Consider the following 16059-nt stretch of genomic DNA (forward strand, 5'->3'; position numbering starts at 1 on the left):
ACATATCATACGTTTAATTACATTCAAACACAATTATTATATTTTAGTCTCATGTAATTGTTGGATTTATCGATTTTGCTCGCTCAGTACAAATTGCGGATCGGTCGAGCCACAAATCCGACTTCTCATCTCTCAGAATACAGTAACATACTTCAACGAAAATGTGTTAGTGTGCGTGTTGTGACACTTGTCACTCGTCCGTACACAAAAAGAGATCGAGGTTTGCAAGATTTGTCTTTGAAGTGTGTCATTTTCTATGTATTTGTGTCGTCATTACAGATTGGATTTTGTATGTAAGTGTGTGAGAAGTGCGACTGTGTGCAGCTTTCCCCCCGCGAAAAATGGCAGAAAGATTTGTACGGTGAGATATCGCTTGGGCCCCTCCCTTCCGATGTGTCGGAAGCCGGTGTTGCTCGAAGGCTTAACCACAGTATAATATTATTCATCAACATTTCCCCTACCAGTCACCAGAATCAAAGAATGCATACTGCCATATTACGTAGTTTTATCGAAGTTAAAAATTATCCTGTGACGCCTCCAAATGGGCCCCCCTTTGTGTGACGAACATGCCTTAGCATTCGTCTTTGTATGGCAGTTCCCTTAGTAGCCCGGCAAGTGCGTCTGGGAGTGGACACGTGCAATTTGGGTGAATTTCGTGCGCGATAGCCATTCTATAAGTTTTCCATTGTGTTTTGATAAACAAACAATTCGGTCTTCAATTACTACCGTAATGATTCGGTCATATTGTGTTTTTTGAAAAACAAATTATAGCCAGCATTCAATGAATGTAAATAGTATGATACCTTTGGGTATGCTGCTTGTTGAAAAACTCGTTGAAGTTCAATATAACATGAGTCTTACCAAAAAGTTGCATAAGGTGTATTCGGGTATTACCGAATGTCGGATAATTCCGAAATTCAGATGAAAATCACCCTAAATTCCATCATAATAAAAGTCTCTTTCGGAATTATCCGACAGTTTTCGACATTCGGAATTACCCGAGTAAACCTGTATAACCTTTTTTGTTTAAAATTTATTAAGGATTATTTCTTACCTTGACATTTTATTCCTATTTTAATTCTAATACTTTTCTCAAAAATTAAAAAAAACCGTCAACCGGGACATATTTCATGGTAAAAGGGGGGGGGGGGGGGGGGGGGGTGCGTCAGGGGGAGGGCATGGGACACTAGTGTGCGTAAAGCACCATACCCAAAGGTATCATACTACATTCATTGAATGCTGGCTATAATTTTATTGTCTTCCCCATACATTAGAACACAACTTAACCGAATCATAAGTTTTTTTTTTTTATAAGTATGGCTTGGACTCAGGTCGAGGCCGTATGTTGCGTAGCGACTTTATTGTGTGTGGGTTTGGAAATATTGCATTTATATGTATAACGTGTGATACTAAAGTAAGAACGCGAGACGCTGGTTCGATTCCAGCCTGGGGCACGGGAGGCTTTGGTCACTTTTTGTTAGTAGGTATATGACATTTATTTCAGTTTATAATTTATATAGCTTTCTTGAAATAAAAACAAATTAAAATATTTTCTGACAATAATTTCATATTTGTTCTAATACTTCTAATGGAGCATTTTATTGTTTGGTTCAAAAAAGTAATAAATATTTATATTAAATAAAATGATTATAAAATTAAATAAACACGACTGTTTAAAGGGGCCCACTGATTAACAGTCCGCCGGACGGTATCGGCCTCTCAGTTAGAACAAAATTTTGACAGTTCCGAACAACTGACGGGCCGATACCGTCCGGCGGACTGTTAATCAGTGGGCCCCTTAAAATATTTTTTAATTACGTAGACAATCATGTTTTGGCAGAGTTATCTCTGAGACTGTCCCTACACACTCGTTTACATTAAATATTTCACTTCAATTACAGTAGCTATATTATAATATTATGCTAAGCAGCTTCGTTAATTGTACTCTGCGCGGCCGATGTTAACGGAATTCAATAAAAATACCTCGTGCGTCGAGCGGATTCTCGTCCAATGTAAAAACCGCCTTAAAAATACTTAAAGGTAGTTAGGTAGTTATTTTTTATTCATCATTACCCATTGAGCGTGCGAGCCTTGTGCCACATAAAAGGTCACGCGCCGCAGAAAACATAACAGGAGGCCCACTTGCGGAATAATCGCTGTAGGCCTAGCACATGATTGGAGCGACAGTATCTCGCGGCGACATGTACACGGTATCCAGACGGGACTCGACCGATTTGATCAGAAATGAAATTGGCGTCAATCTCCAATTTTAGATTTATGGTGATATTAGAGCCCTCTAAATTGAAAAAATGCCCCAGAACGAAAATACTGGCGACACAAATTGGTATTCTTGCGTCCGCACCTCATTTTATCGGTAATATCGGTCATTATCGGCGGCCGGCACGTCCTGATTCGATCGGGCAATTTAATCAGATTGGCGAAAGATTGACTAATCTGGATACGCCTATAAGTAGACTTCCGTCCCCGTTCCCGTCTTTTTCTAACAATTTTTTTTCGCGATATCGGGGTTGGCCCCATAGTAAAATTTGTTCAGTATATGACCTACATATAGTCTGACAAAAAAGAGTAGAAATTAAAAAGTGGCAATACTGTAGTGTCGTCCCGTTTTGTTATATAAATTGATTTGAAAGGGACGACACTACAGTACTGCCGCTTTTTAATTTCTACTCTTTTTTATCAGACTATACACAGTGTTTGGTCAGTGATAACAAAACCCTGTATAACATAAAATAAAATTTTGGTACTTATATTTAATACTTAGGTATATATTTTAAGCCTCGTTACTATTTAACCTCTTATCTGTGTGATAAGGATCCTGATCCTGACCGATTTTTTTGTCAACTTTTTCCATGTTAAGGACTTACGTTAGACCGGGCCGTGGCCGGGGCGGAGCTTCCGGAGCTTCGTTTTCTACGGAAAGCACTACGTGATCACCGATCAACCGTCATAAAAAATGACATGTTGGACGCCTCGGCCCGGGCACGGCCCGGACTAGCGTGAGTCGTCCTTTATTCGAGAACGATTTCGAAACGAGGTGTGAACCGACGATTTTTAGGGTTCCGTACCCAAAGGGTAAAAACGGGACCCTATTACTAAGACTCCGCTGTCCGTCCGTCCGTCCGTCCGTCTATCTCATGAACCGTGATAGCTAGGCAGTTGAAATTTTCACAGATGATGTATTTCTGTTGCCGCTATAACAACAAATACTAAAAAGTACGGAACCCTCGGTGGGCGAGTCCGACTCGCATTTGAGTCCGGTTTTGACAATTACACACATATGAAAGTTAACGGCGGTGCAACATTGACGGTTATTTTGCGAGAAAGTTTTTTATTATTTGATATTTACCTATGTCAATTTCTTACGGTATGAATACCATACCGGTAAGAATATTATCTAAATTTAGCTGTGAGATGTAAACTCGAGTTTAATTAACTTTCTAACGTTCTAACATTAGCCGTAACATATGTATACAAAGATTCGAATAATAACCTCGTATAAAACATCTGTATAATCTGTACCCGTACCACGAGTCACAGATAGTGTCAACACTGACATATGCAGATGAAGTGCATAATTATTTTCCATTGATTTAATTATTTTGACGACCGGTCTGGCCTAGTGGGTAGTGACCCTGCCTGCGAAGCCGATGGTCCTGGGTTCGAATCCCAGTAAGGGCGTTTATTTGTGTGATGAACACTAATATTTGTTCCTGAGTCATGGGTGTTTTCTATGTATATAAGTATGTATGTATTTATCTATATAAGTATGTATATCGTCGCCTAGCACCCATAGTACAAGCTTTGCTTAGTTTGGGGCTAGGTTGATCTGTGTAAGATGTCCCCAATATGTATTTATTTATTATCGTATTTTCACGGAAACGTACGAACGTGCTCTATGAACGTTGCTATTTCAGTCAGTCTCGGTACAAAAAGTACTGACGTTGATTGAAGTAGCATGACAAATACGAACGTTTCCGAGAAAATACGACGGAATACAATTTTATTATGCACTACATCTGTAGTACGCTAACGTCTTCGCAATTTGCTAATATGCCAGTACGAGCGAGATGCATAGAAAGTTACGTTCACACTAGCGTTTATGTCAGTGCCAAACTGGTGGTAGCTGTACTGGATTAATAATTATGTACTTTATTGAACCAAAAACAAATAACATTATATATTATACTTACCTGAGAGAACATAATAAACGGACGTATATTATCTACTGTTATTATATGAACACAAATAACGTTTTAATAGGTAACCAATACCTAAAGAAATCCTCGCAGTTTTGCGTGAGTAACCAAGAAAAAAACCCATTCATCAATTTCTCAGTATAAAAAAATGGCCGGGAAACGCCAAAGAAAATGTAGGTATAATCATAAATGAATCATGTAAAAACCTAGTGGTTAGATTAGTGTGCAAAAGAAATTTCCCAGTGCCTTACTGACACCTCAGGTGACCGGAGGGCTGGCACTGGCAGCTACCTCGGCCAGAGGATAAGCCTGGCCATCCAAGGTAACGCTGCCAGCCTTCTGGGCACCATAACGCATGAAGGTGACCAGGGAAGCGTGTTTTATTCAAAATAGTTTAGTTTTAATATTAATGTTTAGTTTATTTATTTTATTATGTTGGTTATTATGTAGTATGTTCTATCTATAAGTTAGGATATTTATTTATTTATTTAAACTTTATTGCACAAAAGAATAACTTAATGTACAAAAGGCGAACTTAATGCCATGAGGCATTCTCTACCAGTCAACCTTAAGGCCAAGCAGAAAATATTGTAGGCGGTGCATTAGAAAACCAAGAGAGAACTTATCTAGAAACAAAATATATACAAATGTACATACATACATATATCACATGATTCTTTAATAAATATGGCATTAATACATAAATATAAATTAATAATACATATATATATATATATATATATATATATATATATATATATATATATATGTATTGTATATATATACCTAATCATACATACATATAAAATATATAGATATTATACGACTTGTCAGACAGATACTTAATTCTTCTTTGAACTGCCAGCAAAGAAATCACGCACAGATTTTTTAAAAGCATACTTGTTAGGTGCTTTCCTAATGTTAGGGGGAAGACCATTCCAGAGGCGGGCCACCTGAATGGAGAATGAATCGGACATAAAACCCGTCCGATGAAGAGGGATAGAAAGAGCTCTATTGCCGGTAGAGCGAAGCCTACGGTTACGAGAGATAAATAGATTTTCATATAGGTATGTCAATTATGGCTAAACATACATACCTACATATTTCATAATGATCGTCAGATTAAAATACAAGGCAGTACTAGTAATAAAGTAGAATTTAACTAATGCTGTAATTGTGTAAAGTAGTCATCATCATCATAATTAATTACTCGTATTATCAGGTAATAACCGTCCTCAACTGGATAAAGGCTTCCGTTAAGGACCTCTACAATGACCGCAAAAACGGTTACTTAAAATAGTTTATGCACCCCTTTTTGCGTATCCAGTCTACAATAGTGTCATTGATGGATAATTTTATTTATGTACCTAAATATGCCAAACAATTACTTTCACAAGATAAGTAATTTTTTTAGGGGATATTTTTTAAGACATAAATTTCTTGTCGACATTCCATAAATAGGTACCTAAAATAATGTCAATAAAAAGATATCGTTAATAATAATGATGCTATCTTTTTTTTAACGGCTATGATTATGAAAAAAAAAACTAAATAAATAATTAATATAAAACATTATTAACATTTAATGTTTTGTCTTATGCTTAATTATTTTACAATAATATGTACATATATTAATTCATATCTATAATCTCCATAATTTAGCAAAATGTAAGTTAAAAAAATAAAGCTAATGTAAATAATCATGAAAAGTTACAAAAATACATGCAACGTTTTTTTTGTATTTACTGTGTTGATAAACCTTTATAATACAATAAATTGAGTTTTGGCAACAATCGCAAATATAACTAGGAATTAAAAAAAAAAAAACTCACATTCTCCACCTCACTGTATTCACGCACTAAAATTCACAATACACTGGAACTCACTGGGAAAAGTGCAAAAACTGTAATTTTTCAAACAAACGCGTGCATCTGTGGCCTGCTTAATTCATACATTAAGCACAACACTGCAGTTTGTTTGAGCTCTTGAGATGAATTGGCCAGTATTACGAAATGTTATTCAAGGAAAATCGCCTCTATTCCAAAGTCGTAGAGTCCTCTAATGACGTTTGATAGGTCTGATATAACTGGTCACTACCTACAATTCCCTTTCATTGGCCTTCGCATTGCCGCCAACCTTCACTGGCTGCTTAGCACAGATGAAATAATACTGTAGTAGATGCGCCACTCTCAAGACGATAATATCTATCTAATCTATATTAATACATTTAAACGAGAAATTCTTGTTTATTTATTTAGGTATATACAGTGAAACTTGGTTAAGTGGGTCCTGGATAAGTGGGAAACTTCTATAGCTGGGTCATGGTACGGTCCCGAGACTTTAGCACTGAATTACCTCTGTTAGCGCCACTTGCACCATTCCACTAACCCCGGGTTAACCGTTTAAACCTAAAGTTACCATGGTTACCAGTACAATTTGACACTAAGTTAACGGTTTAACCGCTTAACCTCGGGTTAGTGGGATGGTGCAAGTGGCCCTTAGTGAGATAAAGCAGACCTCTATAACTGGGATTAGTTGTTTCGATTTTAAAGTCAAAGTTACCTCTATTACTGAGACAGAGAGTGTATTTTACCTCTTTTACTGAGACTATATTTGAGAGATTACATTTGCTTCATTGTTTTTGTAGAATGTTATAGGAATTGACCTCTGTATCTGAGGCTATGACCTCTCTAATTTGGCCTTTATTGAAGATCTTGGACTTTAGTCTAACCAAAAGTTCCGCATTCGATTAATTGTGTCTAAACGGCTTCAAGTTTAATTTAGTTAAATCGAATAAGTAGTTAAAACTATCGAAACGAAAAACCAAAAATTTCATTTATTAAAGTTCTAAGACGCAATGAAGTCCGTTTTTCATTTAATTTAATTTAACATAATCTATCCTTTGTAGAAGTAGAATCATTCAAAGTTATTAATTCGAATAAAAATTTAAACAGACTTGAAAAACGATTTAAGGGAAAGGATTATGTTGACAAAATACCTTATTTACCACCTCTATACTGAAATAACCTCTTTTTTCTACTCCCGTACTTTTATTTGTCATTTATAGGGTCGTGCACACACCTTTAAAACCCTACCTTATAGTTGTCATGACAAGTATTTAGTCTATTCCTCAAAAAAGAATTTGTGCATACACGCTACACGCAGTATCTTTTTGACGATTTTACGATACTTCGTGTAATGACCACTTAAAAAATATTGAATGAAATACAGTGTTGCCAACCTTAATTTGAATGTCATCTCTGACTAATAAGTGAAGCATAGACATTTTTTTTAAAATTTTATTAATTCATTCATTCTTTTCCCGCCCGTACCCTCCATTTTTGCTACTTCTTGATTTAAAAATATTTCTTAAATTTACAATTTTATTTCAAAGTAAGTGCTTGGTCGTAGAAAAAGTATTGTATGCAACGTTGTTTAACTGAGTCAAAAAATACTCGTGTCAAAAAATACTTTATTAACAATTTTCGGCTTCGCCTCAAATTGTTACTCACGCCACTCGCCTTTTTTGACCTCTCTTAAACAACGGTTGCATAAAATACTATTCTCACCTCTATTAATGGAACACTCTATAAATGAGACAGAAATTTATTTATACCTGGCTAACTGAGACCCCGTGTAAGTGGAATACCTCTTTAAGTGAGACAAATTTGCTCGTCCCTTGAGATCCCACTTATCCAGGTTTCTCTGTAAGTATATATTTCGGGGACCTCAGAAACGGCTCTAACAATTTCGATGAAATTTGCTATATGGGGGTTTTCGGGGGCGATAAATCGATCTAGCTAGGTCTTATCTCTGAGAAAACGCGCATTTTTTGAGTTTTTATATGCTTTGCGAGCAAAGCTCGCAGATATTGTTACCTTAAGAAGATCTTAATGTAGGTTCCATGGTTAACATTAGTTAAGTAATATGTATATCAATTCATATATATTCTATAATCTGAATAAATTAGCAAAAAGTAAGTTGAAAAAATAAACCTAATGTAAAATAAATAATTATGAGAAGCTACAAAAATACACGCAATATTTTTTTTATAAATGGCTGTGTTGATAAAGAAAATATAACAATAAATTGTACAAACATAGGAGGACATCATTGGTGTTTTACCAATATATATTATCTCTTGTATGCAAAAACATGCAAAGTCCATAATCGAAATCACTCTGTTGAATACGCTACAAAGGCGAGCTAAATCAACGACATGGAAAATTGGGTCAATGCTAAATGAAACGTGGCATATCTGTATCTAAATTGTGTACTCTGTGACAAATCACGGTAGTTAAATAACTATACATGATGTTATGTTATTTAATGCTTGCATGTGTTTACTTAATTGACATGACACGCATGTTATGGCTCCTCTACACGATGGGCCAGCGCCGGCCATTCCAAGGGACGCAGCCATGCGGTAGAATGAGATAGCAATATCTCTTGCTCCCTCTAACGCATAAATGCGTCCCTTGGAGTGGCCGGCGCTGGCCCATCGTGTAGAGGAGACATTATAATGTTGCGTTGGTGGTTACAAAAGTTCCATGATTTTAGCACTAAAAGTGCGGCAAAAGAAAACCGACTTGCACTCTTATTAATACCTATTAATAGTTATTTACGATAGGTACAAACAAGTACGAAAAATAGGAAATTCGATAAAAGTGGCGAATTTTAAAACACGAGCGAAGGGAGCGTTTTAAATCGACACGAGTTGTGAATTACCTGTTGTGTATCGTACAAGTCGTACCACGTTTTACAGTACATATGGCCCTTAAAATTTTTGACGTAGCTACGTAATGTAATTATTATAGCACTGGTGTCGAAATGTAGCACCAGATGTATTATTTGGGGTTTCTATTGGTTCCCATAAATTTTTTGTTCCGATTTCTTCAGTCCATAACGTTTTCCATCATAATTTTTATCAGTCATATTGAATTGTCTAAAGTTATAAAATTAAACAATAACATATTGCATGCGTGCCTACCTGGGGATTCTTTTTTGTTTGGTTTAATGATTTCCCCGCCATTTCTTATTCTTCATGTAGATTATTAAGCCATTTCGTCCCGCCAACTAGTCGACGGAACCCCGCTTCGCGGGGCTCCTATTTCCGCTCTGAGGGACACAAGGTAACTAACGAACCTACCTGAGGAAACAGATTTTTTATTGTTTGGCTTACTGATTTCCCCGCCGTTTTTTATTTTTCATGTGGCTTATTAAGCCATTTCGTCCCTCCAACGAGTCGACGGAGCCCCGCTTCGCGCTTTCCGCTAGCTAGAGGGACACAAGGTAACTAACGAACCTACCTGAGGAAATAAATTTCGTTTTTTAGTCATTAAAAATGGGGGTCCCTTTGTTTGATATAATTATTGAGAGTCATAATGTTTAATATTATAGCTCCTAAATATTAGAACCATTAAAGGTTATACTTGCCAAAAATTATGTTATTGATGTTAGTGTCCATAAATCATAATGGATATCATTTTCTGACTATCTAAATTCGAAACACTACTACTATGTACTTGCATATGCAGCTGTAATGTTCAGCCAAGGTATGGTTGGACCGGACCGATACAGTGTTGTGAGCACGATGCTTGTTTTATATTTATAAATAATCTTAATTTTAATATAATCATTATGTTGTATCTTCTTGCCGTAAACTTTATTCCTATTTAACTATTTGCTTACTGTACATTATTTTTATGTCTTTTTCTTCTTGTCTGTTACCTTCCGTGATTCTCCTCACTTGATGGTCTCATCGGAAGATCAGCGCTGGAAGCCACCAGCAACATGCTGAGATGGGGCCATTTCGTGGCACTTTAATCCTATTTTGTGTTTTCTCTTCTATTATGTATTGTCTCGATTGTTTGTGCTTACGAATAAATACTATTCTATTCTATTCTATTCTAAACAGTAAAATTATGGGAAACAAAGGAATGACTTTAAAACGATATGATTAACGACCATTAGTGAGATAAAATATATGCCTTAAAATATTTCTGAATAATTATTGATATACCTTTGAATGTTATACTCATAAATTTTATAACTTTTATGATTATAGCGTTTAATATTATATATGTTTAACATTAGAACTATGAAACGTTATACTTAACAAGAAATATGACTATTGATGTTTATGTCCATAAATTATATGGATATCAATTTCTGACTATCGAAATTCGAAACAATAAGTTTCTGGGAAACAAAGGGATCCCATTATTTGACATAGGCACGTATTGTCCTTAATCCCGCCCTAGGGCGGTAAAGTAGCACCATATGTATTGTAATATTTAATATGATACATGCCTAAATAACCTTCGTCATTCAATATCAAGACATTGACCCAAGATTTTATACTTGGAGCCTTTTTTGCACTTCATCCCAAACTTGAATTACGAATAAAAAAGTGCAAAAAAATATGGTTGCCTCACGGCCGCAGCGCAATGAGAGGACATGTTTTGAGAGATCAATTTATTAATATAATTATATTTATATAGTGTAATACCTTTAAACGAGCAATTCTTGTGTATTTATATATAATATCTGGGATCTCGGAAACGGCTCTAACGATTTCGATGGAATTTGCTGTATGGGGGTTTTCGGGGGCGATAAATCGATCTAGCTAGGTCTTATTTCGGGGAAAACGCACATTATTGAGGTTTTATAAGTTGTCCGAGCAAAGCTCGGTCTCCCAGATATTGTTAATAATTTGTAATTTAACGTTTTAGTCGAGCTATGGTTAATACGTATACGTAGGTATACTTACATAAAATTTTGTAGGTAGTAATATTTTCCAAAAATCCAAAGACGAAAAGGCGGAGTACAATCATAACCGGTCTTCTCCTGCGGAAGGCTAACTGAAGAATCTTTTTACAAAGGTTATTTTTACTGAAAAATTCATCATCATCATAGGTATAAGCCAGAGGACGTGCACTAGGGTGGAGCGAAATCAAAAAATCTAGAATATAGCAATGGAACCCCTCTAAAAAGGCTGTCTATTTTTTTATTATTTAAGGGAAAAATAATAAAAAAAATATTGGTATATACTTTTAGCCCTCTGCTATTCGATTATATATAGCAATATATGTATATTTTTAACCAATCCGCATTGGGCTAGCGTGGGGACTATAGCCCAAGCCCTCTCGCGCATGAGAGGAGGCCTGTGCCCAGCAGTGGGACGTATATAGGCTGAAATGATGATGTATATTTTTAATAAATTAAATTTATGCTTATATTTTTTATAACAAGTTTTATTCATTCAAATAAATAACATCTTTTTCATACAAATATAATCGATTCCTATACTTATTTATGTTTATAACGTATATTTTTATCACACGGTAAAACCACGTAAATAGGGGTTTTATGGAAAATGCCCTTTAACCCGGATATTGTGCACAAATTGGAGTTTACAACCCATAACAGAATCGTGAAAACTATTTTGAACATGATAAGATAATAAAAAGAATACTAGTAGAAGTATATATATGCCTAACATACGTGTGAACATGACCCAAAAAGGACGTAAGCGACGCCGAAGGGCGAAATTTGACGCTCATTTAAACATATAAGTAACCCTTTTTTCGCAGTAAAATTATAATTTTCGTAATCAATAACATCGTTACTTTGACACAAGAATATCTAAAAAAAATAACTCATATTTTTTTTTTACACTGTAGCATTTTCCTTGTTTTGCATGAAATTAAATATATATATATATATATATATATTGGGGACATCTTACACAGATCGACCTAGCCCCAAACTAAGCAAAGCTTGTACTATGGGTGCTAGGCGACGATATACATACTTATATAGATAAATACATACTTATATACATAGAAAACACCCATGACTCAGGAACAAATATAAGTGTTCATCACACAAATAAATGCCCTTACTGGGATTCGAACCCAGGACCATCGGCTTCGCAGGCAGGGTCACTACCCACTAGGCCAGACCGGTCGTCATTGTTGCTGTATAATACGAAATTTTGAAATTATATTACTTCATAAATATTGAAAAATGCACAAAAATTTTGGTAATAACTTATTATACGCTTATTACGTATTATATAATTGCAATAAAATGTACACATATTAGTGAAATAGTATATTTTAATAATTGATGAAACGTTACCTTTATTAATTTCTTTAGCGGCTGAGTAGAGGGCTAAAAGTAGTGTTGATGTTGAAACTTGATATAATCACTATAATCTACATGACAAACTGCAACTTTTGGTACCGGTTCCACATTGATAATCAAATTTTTATTTTTTTCCATACAACGACGCTCCACCCTAACGTGCACTGCTGGACATAGGCCTCCCCCAAAGAGTGCCACAATGACCGGTCTTGCGCCACCCACATCCAGCGGACTCCTGCGACCTTAACCAGGGGCCTATTGCATAACATTATTTAATAAGTGAAATTAGAAAAGGAGTTCCGCTTGTAATATTAGTTGTAGTTTGTTATGCAATAGGCCCCAGGTCGTCAGTCCACCTTGTGGGGGGTCTACCCACGCTGCGCCTTCCGGTACGTGGTCGCCACACGAGAACCTTTCCGCCCCAACGGCTATCGGTTCTACGGGCAATGTGCCCCGCCCACTGCCACTTAAGTTTACTGAAAAATTATCTAGTGATCGAATTACTTAACAAAAAATTTAGTACCTACCTTTATAAACTGTTGAAAAGATCATGGTTCTCATTGTAAAGTGCGAGACAACATAGAAATTAAGCTAAATTGGTTTGTTTACATTATTCGCAATTTCTATTGAAAATAGGCACGATAAAGGTTGACTCACGCTATGCCGGGCCGGGACCGGGCCGGAGCTGCCGGCGCTTCGTTTTTTATGGAAAGCACCACGTGATCACTGATCAGCCGTCATAGAAAATGATCATCGGACGCCTCGGCTCGGGCCCGGCCCGATCTAGCGCGAGTCATCCTTAATTCAGGGAAAGTCCATGGTGTTATTATTTATCTTCTTTTGGAGATATACCAAATAGTCTCAATAATCCTTTTGACGCTACCTTCCTACGCATCTGTGCTTTCATAAATTCAAAACTCTCTTGAAATTTGTATTATCCTTTCAACCGATCATCGTTCTCAATTTTCGACGATAACGATGCTTAGGTATCCTTCGAATTTAGATTTCAAAATTTCAGTCTGGAATTTGTTAATTTTACCCGTTCAAAAATATACTTTAATAGTGAGCAAGTTACCGTCTGCGTGCCGTCTGCCGAAATTCAATTATAGCCTAGAGTTCATGACCCCTATTCGACAAGCGAAGTTTGACGTATCGTGTCTTAGAGAATATAACCAAACGGAGTGGTCATTAACAGGCGTTCCCCTCTGTCGAAAATAGGCGGCCAATGGTCAACCACATGTCAACTCTGACATGGCTATTTTGACGTTACGTGTACATTTGATGTGCCCCTCCCCCGCAAAAAACGGCAGACTATTTTGTACCGAAAATTATAAACAAGGGGCGTCTCCGTTTGGTTATATCCTCTAAGTATCGTGTTGATCTCACGTTGATGTGGGAAAAATCATAAGTTCTCGAATACGTACAATGTCAAAATTTGACATTAGCAATCCACAGTTCGGTGTGACAACGACAACCAAACGACGACCAAACCAAACCACCCCGAGTTTAGAGTTGAGTTTTGGTTGTACCAAATCAATACCTATCCACCGTTGATAGAATCAACACTTGATAGAATCAACATGCAATAAAATCAACTGTTGATTTGACGTGGATGCGAAATCTGACAGTTGTTCATGGAGAATTTGGCCCCATTTTTAGATTCCAACCTGCGTGCGTCCCATGACACAGGCAAGGGGCTGTCCTTGAGGAGGCTGCAAAGTGTGATAAATGGTAGAAAATATATTGCGAGGATGAATGGAAGATTTGCTTTGTACTCAAAATGAATGAAAAGAACTTACATTGTCATTCCCTTTTTTTGAATGAATAGCAAAGACTTCATACGGAAAAAACAGAGTTCCTTACAATTTCTCATGGCAAATGTTTGAATGTACGGTATAGCGAACATTATGATATTACTTAAGGCGGGATTCCACCAGTGTTTGGCACTGTACGGAACAAGCATATTCAGTACAAAAATGCTTGTGCTGTGCCCCACACTGGTGGCAACTCGTTCTCTCGGCATCTCTGTTCAAAAACTTGCATGCAATTTTCATTTCACTCTGTAGTTATAGTTCGTTTTTTTAGCATTAGAAAAGACGCGATCTTGACGTGTTTTTTAATTGAAAAACGCTTTTTAAAAATCAGTAACTATTACTTATGAAAGCAAAAGAATGTAAATAATCGTATGTTATTCATAATAATTCATAATTGTTATATATTTGCCGTGACTTATTTTTCAAAAGTGTTTTTCAATAAAACGACAAAAAAAGAACTTTAGCTATGTTATGTATCGAATATTGCATTCAAGTTCTTAAACCGTCCTTATGGGGCTTTAAGAGCCACCCCACACTAGCGTTTCTCGAGCGTCGGCGTCTAGTCAACTCTATGGTACCTGCTCGACGCAAACGCTTAGTGACTCAAAAGACGCTAGTCTGGGGTGGCCCCTAAATTAAAGTTGCCGAGTAAAGTTAAGCCGAAAACCAGTGAAAAGGCCTTGGCCTTCGTAGGCTCGGAGTAATTAACAATGGAGCCGCCATTAACAGGCGTTCCCCTCTGTCGAAAAAAGGCGGCCAATGGTCAACCACATGTCAACCATATGTATGGACTGACGTTTATCTGACATGACGTACCATTTGATGTGCCCCTCCCCCGCAAAAAACGGCAGACTATTTTGTACCGAAAATTTTAGACATGGCGGCTCCATTGTTAATTACTCCGAGTTCGTAGGTGGAGAGTTGTGGACTGTAATTTGAAAATCTTCAGTAGGAAAAATTTAGATTTTATTTAGTAAACCACGAAACGTACATTCTTATAGGAAAGAAATTGATGAAATGCCGCTATGGCAACGAAATAACAATATTCTTATGATTTTAAATATAGACCTTTAGTTCGTTTTTCAACGTTGCTAACAACCAGAACAGAAGCATTCCACGAAATTGTCTACCGTTGTCTCGTAAAAAAATCAAATGCCTATACGAAATGAAATGTGTTTGTACGGGATAGGCCGTGTGGTATGCTTCAGCGGACCGTAAAATTGCACGTTATTCTCGGGAACAAGGAACTGATGCCTTGATCACAGTATAATAAAGAGTACTAAACCTTGATGGGTAACGAGCCCGAAATAAAGTTGTAGTATCTACTCAAGGAGGTGTGTGTCCCGCATTTTCATCGCTGTTCGCTGACCGTATGTCATGTGAACGTAATAGCACCCGGCGCTCGCATGCGGCATGCGTATTCCACGAAAGTGGCCCCATAACTATTTTTGTAATATTTATGATTCAGCTCTGAAGTCGATCCTTAGCGTGATAATACTACCTAGATATAATAACTCAGTTTTCAATTCAACGAATTATTTTATAAATTTTTGTAGGTTGTATTTTTGATGGAATGCCCCAGCAGCAGAGTTAATGGAACTTACATCAAGGTAAAACGACATATTTATTATTAATAATGAATTATTTTTTATGCACAGTCATTGTTTTGTTACATAATCAACTAACTGGCGTACATCTTATAAGAATCTATACATATAGGTACCTACACCCAAAATATATAAGAATTGTGGTTGTTTCTTCGATAGCCATACTTTCGAGTCTTAAATGCTTAAACAAATGTAAATTACGTAAATGTAAACGTTATATCCACCATACAGCGTAAAATGCACCCGGGAATTATGGCTTATAAGGAAAAC

At 36.5% G+C, this 16059-nt stretch overlaps 1 protein-coding gene across 1 annotated transcript in view; it reads right to left on the reverse strand.

The window, feature by feature from the left end:
• The window catches only part of LOC134806414 (proton-coupled amino acid transporter-like protein pathetic), a 54510-nt gene extending 48323 nt beyond the window's left edge, over nucleotides 1-6187 (reverse strand). The window contains exon 1 of the mRNA XM_063779680.1: nucleotides 6050-6187. The gene's annotated coding sequence lies outside the window, so the exon portion shown is untranslated. The remainder of the gene's footprint in view (nucleotides 1-6049) is intronic.
• Nucleotides 6188-16059: the final 9872 nt, after the last annotated feature.

Source organism: Cydia splendana, chromosome 3, assembly GCF_910591565.1.
Source record: "Cydia splendana chromosome 3, ilCydSple1.2, whole genome shotgun sequence".
Lineage (NCBI taxonomy): Eukaryota > Metazoa > Arthropoda > Insecta > Lepidoptera > Tortricidae > Cydia > Cydia splendana.